Below are 8729 nucleotides of genomic sequence, written 5' to 3'. Positions count from 1 at the left end.
TTATGAATGCAAGTAGTATATTTCTCTAATTTTGTGTTGTGTTTGGATTGTGAGCTTAAAGAAAGATTAATAGCTTAGTTTGATATATTGTGCTATTCATTGTGTTGTTTAGACAATATACACTTAATTGGTCATCCATGCTTGTTGAAACAATCACACACACTCACTATTGTTGCAACATATGCCTTCCCCTCATTAATTGTGAATTGAGTGTAGAGAAAAGTGATGCTTAGTGGTGATCTCTAAAGTCCCAAGACCTCTCTCTCTTGTTTTTTCTATCTTTTAATTACTTGCTTGATATTGATCTTGTTTAGTATTAGTTGTAGTCTAATCAACCAAACAACCTACCTTTGATCACTCGACCTACTAACCCTAAGCCATATTTCCATTACTAGCACCCTCCAATCCCTTGGGACGATCCCTACTCACCCTTGCTATATTTTTAGTTAGTGGTAGTAGTGGAATTTATAAATGTAAAACTTGGCAACACTATTTTGAAAATTTGGTTGCACCGCGACGAGCATAACCAAGTTTTTGGCGCCAGGGATTGAATTGGCAACGCCGTGTTTTGGAAACAATTAGGGATTAGTACTCTTTTGATCGTGTCTTTAGTTTATTTTTATTTTTGGTTACTTATTATGTTTGTTCTTATTTGGCTAGGTGAAATTGAGCAAGGAGGTTAAGCAAAGGAGAATTGAGAAGCAAGGAGCTAAGCTAAGCATAAAAGGGGCTAAAAATCTAAACAGTGCAAAGCATAGCAAAGCTTGGAAATTGAAAATGAATTGAAGTTTCTTAAGGACCCTTTGTGAGACCTTTCTAACTCAATCTCTAGTTAAATCGTCGGCCCCCGTGGAGGCATACTTTTGCATTCTTAGATAAATCGTAAGCCCGTGTGGAGGCAATTTACTTTTCTTTGCATGTTGTTTAAGTATGGGAGTATGGGATCATTGTATGTGGAGATTTGTTGATTGAATTGTTGCGGGGGCGAAGTGATTGTTACTTGCTTGTTATTTGCTTTCCTAGTGTATGCAAGGTCGTAGGTCATTAAATCCTACTCTTGTCCCTCTTAATTTGCATCTTGAATCGATTTTTCGTAATCCTAGGGGAAGAGGTAGTTCTCATCACTCCATTTCGCCAATAGAGGATTTGAATGACGACCATGTGGATGACCTTTGTCACATAGACCAACAAGGCAACCTCCACCCTAATGTGCATCATGAAAATGTTCAAGTACCATTAGGCATGCCTAGACCATTCATTCACCCACAACAACAAGGCCAAGTTCCATTGGGAATGCCTAGGCCAATATTTGCTCCGCAACCCCCATAGTTCAAGCTAATCAAGGTGCTCGTTTAACACCACCAATTATAAATCCTCCCATTGCATTAAGAGACCATTATGTGCCAAATGAATATAATGCACCCACTTGCATTCAATTGCCCCCATTTAGAGCACATCACCATGAAATTAAACCACAAACTATTCAAATGCTTCCAAACTATCATGGAATTCCTAGTGAAGAACCTTACAAGCATTTGGATGAGTTTCTTGAAGTGTGTTCCACCGTGAAATACATAGACATGCCGGAAGAAGTGTTAAGACTCAAACTTTTTCCTTTTACCCTTAAAGAGAAGGCAAAATATTGGTTCAACAATCTTAGGCCTTTTTCGATAACTTCTAGGGTGGAAATGCAACAAGAGTTCTTGAAAAAGTACTATCCGGTTTCTAAGACCAATGTCATGAGAACTTCAATAAAAAAAATTTCTCAAGGGGATAGGGAAATGTTTCATGAGGCATGGGAAAGGTTTAATGACTTGTTTTGAAAGTGCCCTCATCATGACATAGCTAAGTGGCAGCTAGTTCAATATTTCTTTGAAAGTTTACCGGATAATCACAAGGGTATGGTTGATGCATCCATGGGTGGTTCTTATCTTGACAAGCATGAAAATGATGTGTGGTAATTGTATGAAAGCATGAGTGAGAATTCAATACATAGGTCCTTATCTTCTAAAAATGGTAAAAACCTAGATGGAAGGAAGAATGTTGGCTTGTATAAAGTTGACAACTCCAATGACATAGCCGCCGAGATGAAATCTTTGTCTCAAAGGTTTGATTAATTTTTTATCAACCAAAATTCGGCGAATCAAGTATCTTCCTCCCCTACAAATATCCATCATCATGCATCTAATGAATCTTGCATGACTTGTTCAAGTGTCTTGCATTCTACTTCCAATTGTCCCCATAGACATGTGCAAAGTGAGCTCCATGAGCAAGTTAATGCTACATTTGTTAATTAAGGGAATAATCCCTATGGCACTCATTACAATTCGAGTTGGAGGAACCATCCGAACTTTTCTTGGAAAAGCCAAAAGGAAGGCTCAAACCCCCCCCCCCCCCCCCCAAGGTGGTTTTCAAGGGAAGTATGTTCCCCTACCAATGCAAAGTCAATATTCCCAAGGTTTTAAGTCATCATCATTTCAATCACATGGCAATCAATTTTCTAATTCTCATTTTCCTAACTAATCATATTCTCAAGGAAACTCTAGGAATCCCGCCTTTGAAGAGAAAGTTTTGACCACTCTAGGCACTTTAAAGGCAAACACTCAATTGTTTCATTCCCATTCTCAATCCACTGCTAAGCTAGAAACCCAAATCGGGCAAATAGCTAGTACCTTAAATGCTAGAGAGAAGGGAAATATGCCTTTGAATGCCCCACCAAAGCAACAATGTGCTGTGGAGACTCATTCCTCATGTGAAGGGCACACAATTGAACATGTCAATGCGGTGACAACCTTAAAAAGTGGGAAGGTTATTGATAACCAAGTAGGTATTCCCAATGAAGAGAGTGACACTTGTCCTGTTTCTCATCATATTCCTTCTTCATTGCATATGCATGATTATTCAATTGAGAAAGTGTTAAAAAGTGATTTAAAAAGTGAGTTCAAAATTGACTTGAAAGATGAAGTGAACAAAGCTTTGAAAAAGGATCTTAAAAATTCTTGTGTTGAAGATTCTTCAAAGAAAAGTTTTGAAAAAGCTTTTGAGCCTAGAGCTCCATTTCCGGATGCCTTGAAAGGATCCATTTATCTTAATAAGCAAAAGACCAAGACAAATGAAATCATTGAAATGTTTAGGTAAGTAAATATTAATCTTCCACTTTTAGATGCGACTAAGCAAATTCTGGCTTATGTCAAGTTCTTAAAAGATCTTTGCACCCAAAAGAGGAAGAACAAGAGCCAAGCACCTAAGAAAGTGGTCTTGACCGAGCAAGTGAGCTCAATCTTGCAACATAACACTCTCCCAAAGTTTAAGGACCCCGGTTCACCTACTACTTCTTGCATCATTGGTGATCATGTCATTAATCGGGCTCTTTTAGACTTAGGAGCAAGTGTTAATCTTCTTCCATACTCGATGTCAAATTAGGCTTAGGAGACTTGAAACCGACATCGGTGGTTTTACAACTTGCCGACCGATCCATCAAAAAGCCTAGGGATATCATTGAGGACCTCTTGATTAAAATTGATAAATTCTTCTTCCCATTCGATTTCGTTGTCATTGACACGGAACCAGTTCCAAATCCCAAGAGCCAAATTACCGTTATCATTGGTCGCCCTTTCTTGGCAACCTTAAATGCCAACATCAATTGTAGGATGGGGTAATGAAAATCTCATTTGGACATATGAAGATGAAGTTGAATATCTTCAATCCGATCCCAAATTCATTTGATAAGCATGAAGAAATAAATGTTATAGAAAAATGTCTAGACAATGAATGTGAAAGAATGGAGTCTTTGCTTAAAACCAAAACTTAAAAAAGTTCATTTTCAACCTTGAATTCAAAAAATGATGTTTCAAAATCTTACTTTGAAAGGGCATGGAAGCCCAAAGATCACATTGACAAAGGACCTACAATCTCCTTTGAAACTAATCCAACAAGTTCTTTAGGGAATCGTTTATTGGATGGAATTCAAAGTACTCATCACCCCGTCAAGGAGGGGATGCATTATAAGATCTTTGATCCAGGCTAAAGAGCCCAATGTCTTACTAGAGATGTTAAAGATTAGTAAATGCTTCGTAGGGTTTACAACCCTATTCCTCCCTCATTTCTATTTTATCTTTCATTTATTGCGTCATCTAGATATGTTTTGGAATTCATACACATGGCTAGGATTTTGATTGAGTATGCATGCACTTTTATTCTAAAAATGGGTATTTTGTCCAAGTTCGATCGATCTCAAAAGAGGTTCGATCGATCGAACACCCATCCCTGCATCCAATCTTTACTCTGTTCCATTGACCTAAAATTTCCTGCATAAATAAGCCCTCTGTGTATCGTTCAAAAATTTCTTTCGATCAATCTGAGTACTCCAAGATCGATCGAAATTGTTCTTGGATCGATCTTCACTCCACACTAAGAAAATTTTTGAGATCCATGAAAATGGGTCTCTCTGTGCATTGTTCGAACTTCTCTGTAGGTTTTCACCTGTTCGATTGATCGAAGTACCTTTTCGATCGATCTCAGTTTGATCGATCTGTGCCTCTTGTTGACTTTGATTTTGACTTTGATTTCATTTTCATTCTTATTTTTATTTTTATTTTATTTTATTTTATCCTCAAAACTTAAAAAGATTTTTATTTTAATTTCCACTTTTATTTTCATTTTTAAAATTTTCTAAATCCAAAAAAATATATATATTTAGATTTTATTTATTTCCAAATATTTTCAAATAAAAAAAATCAAAAATCAAAAAAAATCAAATAAATAAAATAAATAAACTTTGTCGTTTAGTGAACAAAGATTGATCTCAACATTTTCAAGATCGATCTTGTTTGATCGATCAAAGATTTTCCCTGATCGATCGAACCTGTTATTGATGTGTGAGAGGGCCCCACAAGCTTGCTTGGGTGCCCTCGTGCCACAAAAGTCACAGATCTATGACTGTTCGAATTGCTCGTAACAGTTCGATCAATCGAAGTTTTCTTTGATCGATCACACAAGATCATTCGAACTTATCTCAGATCAATCTCACTGAGATTGATCTCACATTTTTGTGATCAATCGAACTTCACAAACTTGCATTCCACACTTCACACACTCTCTGTTGTGATTCCATGCTATCTCATACATGCCCAATGCCTGTGTTTTCCACATTGGCTGCATTTCGTACTTATTTTGTTAACATGCTTCACTTCATGTCACTGTTCATCTCGCTTTATCATCACTTGCATAGATTTATGTTTTGTGTTGTCTATCTTACTTGACATACATGTGTCTATATACTGTGCTTCAAATCTTTATAATTTATTACTAATCTTGCAAGTGTTGTGTTCTTTTTTCAGGAAATGGCCCGAGTAAAGACTATCGCCAAGCGACAGTATGAGTGCCGAGTCAGGCCTACACTAGAGGGGCCAGGTGAGCCCTCTCATGTTCAGGAACAGCCCGAGCATCAAGCAGGACCATCCCAGGTCCCTAATCCTGAGCAGCTACAGGATGATATTAAGGCAAACCCCGCTCAGTCCCCATCATCCGATTCTAGACTCTAGTCTTCGGCCTCTACATCTTCATCATTCCATGATTAGGCTGAGCATACTCTATCACCTTCTCCATCTCCTCCCCATCCACAGCCGGGCCAGGCACTAGACAGACCGCTACCAAGATACTCACGCCATACAGTGGCACATGAGTCGGTCTTTGATATTTCATTCTTCTTGGTGTGTCGCTACACCATAAGCTTAGAAAGTGTACATTAAGGCGAGGGCCAAGTTTTACATTTATAAAAGCCACTACTACCTTCACTAAAAACATAGTTAGAATGAGTAGGGATCGTCCCAAGGAATTGGAGTCGAATTTGGTTGTGGAATCGCTATTAGGGTTAGTAGGTCGAGTGATCAAACAAATGGTTAGTTGGTTGATTAAACTAGAAAGCAAATTAAACTAAATAATTGAATGCAATAAGGAGTAAGTAAGAGAGAGAGAGATCTTGGGGTTTAGAGGTCACCACCAAACAATGTTTTTCTACACCCTTAACTAGTGACTAATGAGAGAAATGTGTGTTGCAATATTGATGTATGTGTCTGTTTGGTTGATTCAATTAGTAAGGGTGACTAATTAAGCATATATTGTCTCATCAACATGTGAAAAGCACAATATATCTAGCAATTAAGTATATATTATCTAAATAGCATGTGAAAAGCACAATATATCTAGCAAGTTATTAATCCTTTAATTAAGCTCACAAGCCAAATACACCACAAGTTAGAGACATATGCTACTTGCATTCAAAAATATGGAACATCAAACAACAAGCATAGATTGTCCTCCCATCTAACAACTATGCTACTACTACACTACAATTAAGCTAATAACATGAAATTAAACTAATTAAGCTAAGGGAGAGGCACAATCCATCAAGAAATGAGTATAGACCATCTATAAAATCACAAGAGCATTCCTTTAAGCACAATGTTTTGACAATCTCTAGATCTATGGCATTAATACACATAGACATGCATCAATAACACAAGAAATAGAGACAAACACATGAACATCTATTCTAGCATACATAGACATATGGATAGAATGAAATGATTAATTGGAAGCATTAAATCACATAAATCATTGAATAAACAAGATCTATATATATAAAAGTGCCAAAACATGTATTACAACACTAATCCCTCAATAATACACAAAATTAAAATGTAAAAAGCATGCTTGGGCCTAACTCTAGCCCCAAGAGGATGTCTAGTCACTCATAGTAGTGCTTCTCTAACCCTCAAGGGCTAACTCTATTGTAGAGATTTGCTCCTTGGTTGATGAAGAGTCTCCAATGGTGTCTCTAGCCTCCTCCTCCTCTAAGCTTGCTCTCCAAGAGTTCTACAAGGTATGAGATGATATGATGTGGTATATTGTGTTTTTTTTGTAAAAAGTAATCTTTATCCTTATATAGGTAGGTCAAATGACACACAAAATGAGCTGGGGTCATGCACAAAATATTCCCCAATGATTGGATAAAGGACAACTTTTTGTGAGCTGGAATTTTAACTTTTCGCACTGAAGGATGTTCGATCGATCAAACCTTGGACATGGATCGATCGAACATGGCTGAGATCTATCGAACTTAGGCTGGATCGATCCTCAATGGTGACACTTTTTGGATAAAGACAAATTTGAGATATTTTGAAGATATTTTTGGGAAAAGGACAAAAGTGGTTGGTAGGGTGGTACAACTAAATAAGATCAATCATTTGGATAAGGACAAGATAGTTCGATCGATCAAAGAATGATGTTGGATTGATCGAACTTTTGAGGTCTCTGAAAATGTCATCATGGCTCTAATCCATCTTAAAGTGTTGAGATCAATCATGTTGGATCGATCGAACTTTAATCTGAGATCGATCGAAGATGTTGATTTCCACTTTTTTCTTCCTTTTGCTTCCACTTGGCTCCTTTCTTTGATTCATCCCAGAATTGCTTCATTTCTGCTCTTATTTGGCTGAGTTAGCTTATTTTCGGAATAAGTGCCTGAAAATGGAAATAATACGAAATTAATCTAAAACGGTAAAGTAAGATAGATAAAGGTGCTAGAATACTCAAGCTTAAGGGGTTTAAAAGTGTACTTTTCAACGCTCATCACTTCTCACAGTATATCTTGACCCGGGCTGCTTACGAGGACATTAACCTCCGGGGCATTTCAGCCATTCTAGCCCCGGTCACTTACCCAGTTTACCCATAACTTGTTCGGATGTTCTTCCAGAACCTCCGACCTGCCCCGAGTAATCTAGCGGAGCTGCACACTACAGTAGATGGCCATCCTATCCGCATTACCGTGGAGACTTTGGCCCGATCCTGCCGCTACCCGCATGCCTACCCTCCTGAGCTTAAGCTCAATTACCTTATTTTGGAGAGGCAGCCTTCCTATGCATTTATGGCCGAGGCACTTACAGGCCATTACAATGAGGGTCACACTTTTGCTATTCGCACTTATCTGCCCGATGACCTGTGGTTCTTCGATTCGATCCTGTACCGAGACGTCTTCATGGCCGGCCACAAGATTCAGAGGCGTGGCAATTATTTGACAGCCCTGTATGCATTCTACACAGGGTGTTGGGTTTCTATTCCGGCCCTATACTGGACCATGATAATGAAGCTTTTTACAGACTACATCAGCAAGGCCAAGCCAAAGCGGGCTAAGTTTCTTTTATTTGTCTATCTGATCACCCACATATTTTGAGACCAGCGCTATCCATTCCGTCCGAATGAGCATCCAGAGACAGGAGCTTGCCATTTTGGTAAGAAAGACTAGAACAAGAGCTACAATGCTCTTATCAAGAGTCTTCTGGACGACTCTGTAATAGCAGCAGAGGAAGAGGAGATAGCAGCAGTAGCAGCAGAAGAGGCAAACGCACCAGCAGCGAACAATCCAGCAGTCGATCCGGCTGCCATACATATGGACATAGATTTAGAGCAGAGCATCACTCTCCAGCAGGGTCGCCAGTTTATTCTCCGGAGCAGGCTCAGGATGTACCACAGTTTCCCGATCCAGTAGTACCTGAAGCTCCAGTTAAGACACCCGACTTTGGAGAACGTCTCCAGGCTTTGGAGGATGTCGTAGTCTCTATAGGTGCAGACACTGTCTCCATCAGAGCTAACATTTCTTCTCTGCGTATGGATGTCATGACTGCGCTGCGAGACATATACCGATATATCCGCGGAGCGCACCCTGCCCG

At 38.8% G+C, this 8729-nt stretch overlaps 1 pseudogene; it reads right to left on the bottom strand.

The window, feature by feature from the left end:
- Positions 1-1744: 1744 nt before the first annotated feature.
- LOC132310635 (small nucleolar RNA R71) lies at positions 1745-1843 on the bottom strand (annotated as a pseudogene).
- Between the last annotated feature and the right edge of the window lie 6886 nt (positions 1844-8729).

Source organism: Cornus florida, unplaced genomic scaffold (assembly GCF_030987335.1).
Source record: "Cornus florida cultivar Cherokee Brave unplaced genomic scaffold, ASM3098733v1 CherokeeBrave_3.0.0_Hap2_Chr05, whole genome shotgun sequence".
Lineage (NCBI taxonomy): Eukaryota > Viridiplantae > Streptophyta > Magnoliopsida > Cornales > Cornaceae > Cornus > Cornus florida.
This window is presented reverse-complemented; position numbering and strand designations above follow the sequence as displayed.